This window comes from Notamacropus eugenii, chromosome 1, assembly GCF_028372415.1.
Source record: "Notamacropus eugenii isolate mMacEug1 chromosome 1, mMacEug1.pri_v2, whole genome shotgun sequence".
NCBI lineage: Eukaryota > Metazoa > Chordata > Mammalia > Diprotodontia > Macropodidae > Notamacropus > Notamacropus eugenii.
In genome coordinates this window covers 70157543-70171175 of record NC_092872.1, presented here as the reverse complement: position 1 = coordinate 70171175, position 13633 = coordinate 70157543, and positions in this window count along the sequence as shown.

Below are 13633 nucleotides of genomic sequence, written 5' to 3'. Positions count from 1 at the left end.
ACAATGCAGCCCAGTATGGACCTTATTTGCACAGAGGGCACTGGAGCAGGTCTGCAGGCCCTGAATCACTGGCAGCTGAAATCTGGAAATCAGATTTCTCAATCCACAATTATCAAAGATATTTTCAAAGGTCAGTGGGAAAGTTCTCTCACCTGGATGAGGGAGGAACTTGGTCTGGCCCTTGCCCGAACCCCAGGGGGCAATAGCCACCACCCCAGAGGTGTTGCTTCTGGAGCTCTCAGCCTACAGATGGTGGGGGAATCAAGCAGCTGATCTGGGTCACAGTCTTGGGGTGAGAAGGAGCGCTGGCAAGGCAGAGCTGGTAGCAGCTGTGAAGAGGGAATCCTACTCACAGTTCCAGGGCAGAAAAGAGTGCTTGTGGCTGCTCACAGACCAGAGTGCAGGCCAGGAGGGAAGTAAACATTTCTCCTTTGATAATACCATTTTCAGGGAACTAAGAATTTACAGGTCCCTTGAGATATCTCTGAAAACAGCTGCACAGAACCCCTGAAACTTTGTGCAGTACACTATCCACTTGACAAAGAGCTAAAAAGTCAAGTAATTAATTGGCTGAGAAAATAACTGAAAAGGGGGAAAATAAAACTACAAAAAGTTAGTTTCTTGGTAAAAAAAGGTAATTTCTTATGATGAGGAAGATCAAAAGCATACAACCAGAGAAAGACAACAAAGTCAAGGTTCCTACATTCCAAGCCACCAAGAAAAATGTAAATTGATTGCAGGTCATGGAAGTGCTAAAAAAGAATTTTGAAAATCAAGTAAAGGAAGTAGAGGAAAAATTGGGAAAAAGAATGAGAGCAATGCAAGAAAATCATGAAAATTTAATCAACAGCTTACTAATGGAGACCTCCAAAAAATACTGAAGAAAATAATACCTTTAAAAATAGATTAACTCAAATGACAAAAGAGGTCCAAAAAGTCAATGAGGAGAAGAATGCCTTGAAAAATAGAATTGGCCAAATCAAAAAGGACGTCCAAAAGCTCACTGAAGAAAATAATTCCTAAAACTTAGAATGGAGCAAATGAAAGCTAATGACTTTATGAGAAATCAATAAATTATAAAACAAAACTAAAAGAATGACAAAATAGAAGACAATGTGAAATATCTCATTGGAAAAACAACTGACCTAGAAAATAGATCTAGGAGAGGTAATTTAAAAGTTATTAGCCTACCTGAAAACCATGATCAAAAAAAGAGCCTAGACATCATCTTTCAAGGAATTATCAAGTAAATGGCCCTGATATTCTTGAATTAGAGGGTAAAACAGAAATGGAATGAATCCACTGACCATCTCCTGAAAGAAATCCCAAAAGGAAAACTCCTAGGAATGTTACATTCAAATTCCAGAGTTCCCAGGTCAAGGAGAAAATATCACAAGCAGCAAGAAAGAAACAATTTAAATATTGTGGAAGCACAATCAGGAAAACACAGAATCTAGCAGCTTCTACATTGAGGGTTCAGAGCACTTGGAAAATGATATTCCAGAGGTCAAAGGAGATAAGGTTAAAACCAAGAATCGCCAACCCTGAAAAATTGAGTGTAATACTTCAGGGGAAAAAGTGGAACTTCAATGAAATAGAGAATTTCCAATCATTCTTGTTGAAAAGACCAGAGCTGAATACAAAATTTGACTTTCAAATACAAGAATCAAGAGAAACATGAAAAGGAAAACAGGAAAGAGAAGTCATAAGGTACTCATTAAAGTTGAACTGTTTACTACATGGAAAGATGATACTTGTAACTCATGAGACATTTTTCAGTATTAGGGTAGTTAGAGGGAATATATATGTATCATACATGTATGTATGTGTACATACATGTGTGTATATGTGTATATTACATATGTGTAGGTATGTGTCTGTGAGTATATATATAGAGAGAGACAGAGAGAAAGACAGAGACAGAGAGACAGAGGGCACAGGGGGAGCTGAATCTGAAAGAATACCTAAAAAACATAACTAAGTATTGGCAAGAATGTACTTGAATAAAGAGAAAGGGAGAGGTAGAACATAGTAAATTATGTCACATAAAAGAGGCAAGAAAGAGTTTTTACAATAAAAACAAAAAGGGGAAAGATGAGACAGAATAAATGAGCCTTATTCTCATCCAATTTGGCTTAAGGAGGGAATAACACAGATTCAATTGGGTATAGAAATCTACCTCACCCTGCAGGAAGGTAGGGGGGAAGGGAATAGGAGAGAGAGGATAATAGAAGGGATGGCACATTGGGGGAAGGGGTAATCAGAAGCAAACACTGCTATGGGGTGACAGGTCAAGGGAGAGAACGGAATAAATGGAGGGCAGGACAGGAGAGAAGGAAAGGTGGTTAGTCTCTTGCAACATGACTGTTATGGAAGTGTTTTGCATGACTACACACGTATGATCTATATTAAATTGTTTGTTGTCTCAATGAGGATGGGAGGGAGGGAGGGAGAGAATGTGGAATTCAAAGCTTTAAAAATGAATGTTAAAAATTGTTTCTGCATGCAACAACTGGGAAATAAGTTGTACAGGCAATGGGGTATAGAAATCTATCTTGCCTTACCAAAAAATAGAGAGGAGGGAGATGGGAGAAGGGGGTGATAGCAGAAGAGAGGGTAAATTGGGAAAAGTGGTGGTTGTAGTGCATGCTGTCCTGGGGTGAGGAGGGGAGAGATGAGGAGAAAATTTGGAATTCAAAATCTTGTGGAAGTGAATGTTGAAAACTGAAAATAGATAAAATATGTTTAAAAAACAAACAAAAAAATTTTAAAGTATTAGCCAAATAGAAAAGGAATAATTCCTTAAAAATTAGATTAGAGCAAGTGAAAATTAATGACTCTAGAAGATATCAAGAAACAATAAAACAAAGTCAAAAGAATGAAAAAGCAGAATAAACTGTGAAATATCTCACTGGAAAAAAACAACTGACCCAGAAAATAGATACAGGAGAGATAATTTAAAAATTATTGGACTTCCTGAAAGCTATGATCAAAGAAAGAGTCTAGAACAGAAATGGGGAACTTGTGGCCTCAAGGTCACATGTGGCCCTTCTAGGTCCTTGGGTGCAACCTTTTGACTGAGTCCAAGTTTTTAGAGAATAAATCCATTTATTAATGGAATTTGTTCTGTGAAATTTGGAGTCAGTCAAATGGTCACACTTTAGGACCTAGAGGGCCACATATGTCCTTCAGGTTGCATGGTACCCACCTCTAGTCTAGATATCATATTACAAGAAGTTGTCAAGGAAAACTGCCCTGATATCCTAGAACCAGAGAATATGATAAAAATTGAAAGACTCTACCAATCATTTCCTAAAAGGGATCCCAAAATGAAAACTCCCCAGAATATTATAGGCAAATTTCAGAGTTCTCAGGTCAAGGAGAAGCAGTCAAAAAGCAATGATTCACAGCCAAATTCGGAAAGCAGAAAGATTAGATGCATCTTTTTAAGACAACAATGGAATAAAAAATTATGTTCAATAAAGAGTTACGGAAAGGTATATTAAAATTAGTTGGAAACTAAATAGTCTAATCCTAAAGGATTAGTGGGTCAAAGAATAAATTATAATGACTATTAATAACTTCATTAAATAAAATGACAATGAGACAACATACCAATATTTATGGGATATAGACAAAGCAGTATTTAGCAAGAAATTTATGTTTCTAAACACTTAAATAAACAAACAAATAAACAAATCAAAGAATTGAACATGCAATTTAAGAAACTATAAAGAAAATAATTTAAAATCTCCAATTAAACACCCAATTGGAAATCCTGAAAATCAAAAGAGACATCAATAAAATTGAAAGAAAAACATTTTGAACTAATAAATAAAACTAGGAGCTGGTTTCACGAAAAATAAAATGGAAGAAAAAATTGATTAATTCAATTTTTGAAAAGAAGAAAGTCAAATTGCCAGTATCAAAAAAGAAAAGAATGAATTTGCTACCAATAAAGATGAAATTAGAGCAATTATTAAGAGCTATTTTGTTCAATTATTTGCCAATAAATCTGAAGAGCTAAGTGAAATTGATGAATATTTACAAAAATATAAGTTGTCCAGATTAATAGAAGAGGAAATAGAATACTTAAATAATCCTATCTGAGAAAAAGACATGAGTCAAGCCACTATGAACTCCCTAAGAAATATTCCCAAACCAGCTGGACTCACAAGTGAGTTCTAAACATTCAAAGACCAATTAATTTCAATATAATATAAATTATTTGGGAGAATAGTCAAAGAAGGAAGGCTAACAAATTCTTTTTACAGCACAAAAAGTATGATGCTGATAGCTAAATTAGGAAGAGCCAAATCAGAAAAATAATAATGTTGATTAATTTCCCAAATGAATATTGATGCAAAATTTTAAATAAAACACTAGTAAGGAGATTACAACATTATATCCCAAAGATCATACATTATGACCAGTAGAATTTATACCCAGAATTCAGGGCTGATTTAATATTAGGAAAATTATCAGTATAATTGACAATAACAGAAGCATCAAAAATCATATGATTATCTCTATATATGCAGAAAAAACTTTTGATAAAATACAACATTCATTCTTATGAAAAACAGTGGAAAGCAAAGGAATAAATGGAGCTTTCCTTAAAATGATAAGTAGTATCTATCTAAAACTAAGAAAAAGGATAAGGAAAAACTTGAATCTTTTCCAATAAGATCAAGGGTGAAGCAAAGATGCTCATTATCACCACTATCATGCAATATTGTATTACAAATGCTATTATAATTGAAGAAATTGAAGACATAAAAATAGGCAATAAGGAAACAAAACTATCACTCTTTGCAGATGATATAATGGTATACTTAGAGAATTCTAGAGAATTAACCAAAAAAACTAGTTGAAATAATTACCATCTTCAGTCAAGTGACCAGATATAAAATAAGTTTACATAAATCACCAGCATTTCTACATATTGCCAAGCAGGAAGAGATAGAAAGAGAAATTTCATGTAGAATTACTACAGACAGTATGAAATACTTGGGAGTTCACCTTCCAAGACAAACTCAGGAACTCAGTATAGTTCACAGAGCAATTCCCCTTAATAAAAGAATTTGATCTATGAAACTTAGACTCAGTCAAAGGGCCACACATAGCCTTGAGGCTGCAGGTTCCCCAACCCTGAACTATATGAACAAAATTACAAAACACTTGTCACACAATTAAAGTCAGATCTAAACAACTGGAGAAAAATTAATTCTTCATGGGTGGGCTGAACCAATTTAATCAAGAGAATAATTCTACCAAAATTAATTTACTTGTTCAGTGCTATACCAATAGAACTATCAAAAATTATTTCATGAAGGTAGAAAATAATAATAATGAAATTCATCTGGAAGAACAAAAAGTCAAAATTATCAAATGTGAAAAAAAATATGAAAGAAATGGACTATCAGAATCAGATCTCAAACTGCATTACCAAATGAAAATCATCAAAACAATCTGGCACTGAGTAAGTAATAGAGAGGTGGATCAGTGGAATAGATTAGGTACACAATGCATGGTAGAAAATCACCATAGTTATGCAGTGTTTGATAAACCCAAAGATAAATATTTGGAGTCAAAAACTCACTATCTGACCAAAATGCTGGGAAAACTAAAAAGCATTTGGGAGAAACTATGTGTAGACCACCACGTACCAAAATAAGGTCAAAATGGGTATATGATTTAGAAATAAAGGGTTAAATAAAAGCAAATTTAGGGAACATGGAAAAATTTTACCTGTCAAATCAATGCATAAGGGAAGAATTTAAAATCCAATAAGGGTCCTAGAGCATTACAGGATATAAAATGGATTGTCTTTATCATATTACATTTAAAAGGTTTTGCACAAACAAAATAAAAGCAGTCAAGATTAGAAAGAAAATTTCTAATTTTTCAAATTGGAAATTAGAATTTTTAAATTCCTGAGGGAATTTCAAAATTCCCTCAGAAGGGAAATTTTTCCATCACATTTCACTGATAAAAGCTTCATTTCTTAAATATGTAGAGAATATATGAGAATATAAGTCATTCTCCAATTGACACATAATCTAAGGATATGAACAGGCAGTTTTCAGAAGAATAAATCAAAGCTATCTATAGACAGATGAAAAAAATGCCCAAAATTATTAATTTGAGAAATGAAAATTAAAACAATTCTGAGCTACCATCTCACACCTATGAAATTGGTCAATATGACAGAAAAGGAAAATGACAAATGTTGGAGGGAATGTTGGGACACTAATTCATTGTAGGTAGAGTTGTAAACTACTCCAACCTTTCTAAAGAGTAATTTGGAATTATACCCACAGGACTATAAAACTGTGACCTTTCAATACAATTAGTTCTGTATCTCAAAGATATCAAAGTACCTATATGTAATATATGTGTGTGTGTGTGTGTGTGTGTGTGTGTGTGTGTGTAATATATTGTATATATGCATACATACATACATACACATATATATTTATAGCAGCTTTTTTGCAGTGGCAAAGAATTGGAAGTTGAGGGGATACCCATCAATTGGGGAAGGACTGTACAAGTTGTGATATATGATTGCAATGGAATACTATTGCACTATAAGAAAAAATGAGCAAGAAGATTTCTATGAACTCATACAAAGTGAAGTTAGCAGAACCAGGAGATCATTGTACACAGTAACACAAAATTGTGCCATGATCAACTGTTAATTACTTAGCTATTCTGATTAAAACAGCATATGCAATATTCCATATCCATTATCCACCACCTTTGCAATAAAGGCAGGCAGGTATATTTTTTTCAATCCTTCTCTGGAGCCAAACTTGGTGACTATAAATGTATAAAACTGAGTTTCATTTTTTTGTTTTGTTTTTGTTCTTTGTATACATTCTTAGAGTCATTGTTTATGTTGTTTTCCAGACTCTGCTTACTTCTCTAATCTGTTCCAAATAAGCTTTTGCACAGCACCAAACTCTTACCCATAAGACACCAGAGCCATTCTACCAGAAAACAGAATGTGTTCAACTACATTTTCATTTGAAAGAGGAGCCTCCACCATCACCACCACTACCACCACCACCATAGATGTTTTCTTGCCCTTGAAAATACTTTTCATATGTTAAATAGAGGGATACCTTTCTCAATTAAACTGCCAAGCATTCAAATTCTATGCTGGCCAGGAATGTATGCTTGCCAAAAAGACTATTTTTATTAATTAATTTACTTTTAGTTTTCAACATTCATTTTCACAAGATTTTGAGTTCCAAATTTTCTCCCCATCTCTCTCCTCCCCCCATGCCGAGACAGCATGCATTCTGATTACCCCTTCTTCCAATCTGCCCTCCCTTCTATCCTTCCCCTACCTTTATCCCCTTTCCTCCTATTTTCCTGTAGGACAAAATAAATTTCTATATCTCACTTCCTGTATATCTTATTTCCCAGTTGCATGTAAAAACAATTTTTAACATTTGTTTTTAAAACTTTGAGTTCCACATTCTCTCCCTCCCTTCCTCCCCACTCACCCTCATTGAGAAGGCAAGCAATTAGATATTGGTTATACATGTACAGTCACGCAAAACACTTCCATAATAGTCACTTTGTGAAAGACTAACTGTATTTCCCTTCATCCTCCCCCCTCCCCCCCATTTATTCTATTCTCTTCTCAAAAAGACTATTTTATGAAGAACTCATACTGGGCAAGAGTTCACATGGTTTTCAGAAGAAGCAATACAGACACGCTCTCAAGGTCTCTCTTAAGAACTTGGGAATTGATTGTGTGACAGTAGACACTGGTACAGGACCATTCAGCATGAGGTGCCCACATCCGAGAAGGTGCTGCTCTTTATCAGCAAAACAGAATTGAAGTAGCTCAAAAGAAACATGAAATACACAAATTTAGAGAATCCACCCCAAATATTCACATGAACAGGTTGTGCCCAACCTGTGGTAGAATATCCTGAGCTTGTACTGTTCTGATCAGCCACAGTCAGACACACTGTAACTTGACCCTAGCATAGTGATGGTCCTCTTATAGAATGAAGGATAAACAACAAACCAAACAACCAACCACAAAAAGGTACTTTGCCCGAAAGACCAGCCCAAATCTATCTTTTTCACTGTGGAGGTATCTCTACCTTTCTGATTAAGTAACAGTGACTGAATTTTAAAGTACAATTACCATTAGAATTCTAAGATACAAATACATACATACATACATATACATTAGACAGATGATAGATATACATAGATAGATGACAGATAATAGATATATAATGTGTGTATATACATACATAATATACCACTTTTTTCAGCTTAGATAAGTAACAGACATTGGACAACACATAAATACTCTTTCAAGTCAGAGAATCTTAGATTTAGAACTATCACAGAACTTAGCAACTTCTTCATAGTCATTTTACAGAAGAGGAACTAAGCAGTAGAGAACCGAAGTGACATTTAAAATGTAAACATTAGAACAAAAACACAATCTGACTAGTTTTCATTATGTGTGAACCTGTAAGATTGAAATTCACTTTTCAAAAGTATCTTTGTGTCAGAGCATGGGTAGAAAATGGAATGGTAAATCATTTGGAGGACACCCCATAGGAGAGAGCCTATGAGATGTTATTTATGAGCCAATACAAACAGTCTTGGGTCAGGGAGATAAATTCAGGAACCAGGGGATCGATAGTGTTCTACGATCAATTGCAAGTCAAAGAGGTATGGAGGAGTCATCGGTTTCAGATATCGATGTAGGAAAGGGTTAGTCAAATGTTCAAGTCTTCAAAGCACTGAATGTTACCTGTTCAAAGGTAAGAGTAGCCCAGTACCCAAGGGGATCTAATCTGTTTTCCTTCTATGACCTTTTATACTTCTACCTACAATGCATATGTTCTCAGGACCTGCTTCTATAGGTGTAGAGAAGTGGTTGTAGGTGTTAAAGGAATGAGTAAAGGTGAAGTCCTCAGACTCTTGACCTTGTTGCTTCTGTAGTTCATAAGGAACAAGGGAGGGAAAATAGAGAGGGCATAAGTTGTTTTTATCAGTATTCCATTCAATGCTGCTTTATATATAAAGTGTAGTGGAAAGAGCATAAGACTGGTGATCAGAACAACAAAGTTTAAGGCTCAATTCTCTCACTTAGATAACTGAAAGCTTAAACCAATCTCTTTATCTTTCTGTGCTTTAGGATCATTGTTTGTTAAAGGTGTTGAACTAGATCAGAGGTCAACAGACTGTAACAGAGTGCCAAATTCCCCTTTGCCTCTTTTTGACCAAATTAAGATTATTTTTACATTTTTAAATACAATAAAATTTATTTGAAAGTACTGAAACACCATTTTTAGCTCCCTGGACACATAAAAACAGGCATTAGACTTGCTTTGCCAACATTTGGTGTGGATGGTATTTAAAGGTCTTTTCTCCATAGAATATGATTCTGTGAGTGGGACAGGATGGAGAATAGTAGATGAGGGTGGGTGGGCAGAGTTTGGAAGATCACCAAAATGATGGGAGCAAGCAGGGGTGATGAGTAGAAGTGATGGTGATAATGAGAAAGTTAAGTGACATAACCACAGATGCCTCAGGTATGTAAGCATAGTTTGTCTGTGTACCACCTGAGGATGTAATGCTAAGTTTATAGATTAAGAGTTGGAAGAGACAGTAGACATCATCAGTTCAAATATTTTATTTTATAGATAAGGAAACTGAGGCCAAGAAGTTAAGCAATTTGCCCAAGATCACACAGGAGATAAGGGGCAGAAACTGGATTTAACCCCAGGTCCCCTGATTCCAGATTCCATGCCCTTTCTACTCTACCATCCAGCCTTTTCTTTATGAAATTCTTAATATAAGCCATTACAACTCAATGCAAAAAATTTTAATTTCTTGATGACATTTCTAAAGTGATTTAAGTTTCTAAAAAATGACAAAGTATGCACCAAATAAGCTGTTGAGTTCATCCCTGCCACTGGACAGGAAATAAAGTGCATCTTTTTTGCCTCTTTCAAGCCCTTCAGAACAATAGAAAAATAACTTCAATGTCAGAATTAACATTAGACATTATTCAGTCCACCTAAAACTGTCCCACCTAGAAAATGGGGTCACTTTTCCAACTCCCATATGAACTGACATGATTGATCCCCAGAGAGCTACGACTACTGTTCCCTTACAGATAAACCTGAGAGAGGTTTTGGAGATTTCTAGCGTTGTCATTCATAAGCCTCAATCCACTGGGCTCCCTGTTATTAATCAGTCAGTAGAATTCAATTACCAAAGTAGTAATAGTGGTTGGCTGTTGTCCTTCATTTTCAAAGAGGACCAAAATGATATCACCGCAATAAAGTCAAGTTTCAATGTGTCAGATCATGGCTGATCAGACCAATATGAACTCGGAATGCTCCACCATAGATTGGGCTGTGAATATTTGGGGTGGATTTTCCAAATTTATACATCCTATGTTTCTTTTGTGCTGTCTCAATTCTGCTTCGTTCATAGAGCACAGCACCCTTTCTGATGTGGGCTCGCCATGCTGAGCAGTCCTGTGCCAGTGTCTCCCATGTCACACAATCAAATCCAAAGTTCTTGAGAGAGACTTTGAAAATGCCCCTGTATCATTTCTTCTGACCACCATATAATCGCTTGCCCCATGCAAGTTCTCTGTAAAATAGCCTTTTTGGCAAGCATACATTTTGCATTCAAACGATATGGCCAGTCCATCAGAGTTGCACTCTCTGAAGCATAGTTTGAGTGGATGGCAGTTTAGTTCAAGCAAGGACCTCAGTGTCTGGTACCTTATCCTGTCAGGTGATCTTCAGAATCTTCCTATAACAGTTCAAATGAAAGCGATTCAGTTTCCTGGCATGGCGCTGGTAGACCATCCATGTTTATAGGCATTCAACAGTGAGGTCAGCACAATGGCTCTGTAGACTTTCAGTCTGGTAGTCAGTCTAATACTTCTTCTCTCCCATACTTTTTTTCAGTGTCCTCCAAACATTGGGCTAGCTCTGGCAATGCGTGCATCAACCTCATTGTCAATGTGCACATCTCTTGAAAGTATACTACCAAGGCAAGTGAACTTATCAACAGCATTCAAAACTTCTCCATTTGTTGTAACCAGTGGTTTCACATATGGGTGGTGTGGTGGTGACTGATGGAGCACCTGTGTTTTCTTGGTGTTAATTATTAGGCCAAAATTAGCATAGGCAGCAGAGAATTGATCCATATGTTGTTGCATCTCAACTTCAGAGGCCGCATTGAGTGAACAATCATCTGCAAACAGAAAATCATGCACTAACACTCCCTCCACTTTGGTCTTTGCTTGTAGCCTTTTCAAATTGAAGAATTTACCATCAATATGGTAGCTGACGTTGATGCCGTGTTGATCATCACTGAAAGCATTTGACAACATGAATGAAAACATCACTCTAAAAAGCATGGGAGCAAGCACACAGCCTTGTTTCACTCCATTGGTGACTGGGAAGGCACAAGAGCATTGTCCACTATCCAGAACCCGGGCAAACATGCCATCATGAAATTGATGTACAATGCTGATAAACTTCTCTGGGCAAATAAATTCTGACATAATTTTCCATAAGCCCTCATGACTAACAGTGTCAAAGGCCTTGGTCAGATCTGTAAATGTTGTCTATAGACCTCTGTTCTGCTCCTGGCATTTCTCCTGGAGTTGTCAAGCAGAAAACACCATACTGACTGTTCCTTGGCTCTTTCTGAAGACACACTGGCTCTCAGGTAGATGACCATCTTCCAGGTGAAGGATTAGCCTACTAAGGAGGACTGTAAACAAGAATTTTGCCAGCAATGACTAAGAGAGAGACCCCCACATTGTTGCAGGATAATCTATTCTCTTTACCTTTATAGAGATGGACAATGGAGGCATCCTTGAACTTCTAGGGGATAATCTCCTCTTACCATATAACCTAGAAAATTTCAGTCCGCTTTTGTAGGAGCAATGGTCCCCCTACCTTGTAAATCTCAGCTGGAATAGAATCAGCACCAGGTGCTTTGCCACATGAAAGGAGCCTAATAGTAGTTATAAAATAATAGTAGTTATAAAATAATAGTAGCTATAAAATAATAACCTCTCCCTGTACCCTTGCACACAAAGCCCCTGTGGACAGTGGGCTTAAACTCAAAGTACAAGTGTAAAAATACATGTGGCCAAGGGATACCTCCCTTCTTCTGGCTTCAAAAGTCCTTTTCTCCCTTTGTGGAATACTCATTAGGTTTCCCTATGGCAAAGTTAGCTCTCTGCTGGGCTCCAACAATCCATACCTTTCCAGAATCTGTAACTGTTTCTTCCTACCCCACCATAAAAGGTTGTGCTTTTCAAAGTACTTTGAGCCAATGTAAAGGGATGTAGAGAGGAGATGGAAAGCTGTGTATGAGGAACAATAAGATGGCTTAAACCATAAAATGTATGAAGAGGGTTAATATTTAATAAAGCTAGAAAGATAGGGTGGACCCAGGGTTTTAAAAGTCAAACAAAGACAGTCCAATGAACTAAATGTCTAAAAACCTCATTTATTTCCTATTCTTAATTAATAGTCTTTTTGCATTGGTCCATCAAACTTTAGTAAAGAAAACTTTCTCTTATTAAGCAAAATCCATATTATTACAGCAGCTGACAGTCTGTTCTTTTAATTTGCTGTTATTACAGACAACACCGGTATTGAACTCATGACCCATGGGCTCTTAGACGCATTGTCAGATCTTCAGTATAATCAGTACCCTTAAGGTTACCTTTCTGTTGGGTGCCTCATCACTGAATTAAGTGACTAGCCTGACTTCACGGCAAAAACAGGGATGGAGTTGGAGAAACTGAGACAAATAATTTCTTAAAAATCTCCTCCACAAATACTTGGCAAGCAAAAAAGAGGTTTTAATAAAATAAATCAGGGTAGGTTGTGGGGGGGAGGGAACGAGGAGAGAGAAAAGGATGGAATAACTTGAAATTTTGGAGTCATCAATCATAAACAGGTTTCACTAAAAAAAAAAAAAAAAAGAAAAGAAAAGAGGTTACTTGAGCCTCTGTAAAACCCTCACGCCCAGCCATGCCCTTCAGGAAACCCGAAACACCCATCTATGTTGTCACACATCAACCCCACACCCAAAGTGTTAAGTATCACTGGCTCCTGGACAGAAAATGTCATCATTGCTGCCTCCTGGCTGGTCTCTTTAAATAGCTCCTTTTATTTACGGTGTACATAGTGTTAATGTCCTTCAGTTGCTCTATTTTCAAGGATGGAAAAGCAGTTGCTAAGCATTTCTAAATGACAGCCCCAGGGTTCATTAAAAATATAGCAAACATTTGCTAAGCTCATTAAGTGCAATTTTTGTGTGTGTATCAGATTCCTCCTCTGCATGTTCTGCGTGACCAAACATCTATTAACCCTAATCCCATTGATGAGTCTGATACATTCAAACCAGCAATTAGACAAAACAAAAGGGATATTTATTGAGAGACTCATAAATGGGCTTTCATATTGGTCTAAGCTGTTGCAAAAACGACAGTTTAATTCCCCTCTGTTAATCCCTACCCACCTAAAGTACTCCCTTTGTTTGATTATAGGTTGTCAGATTTAGGGATTTTGATTGAATGCAACTTTAAAGGAAACTAGAA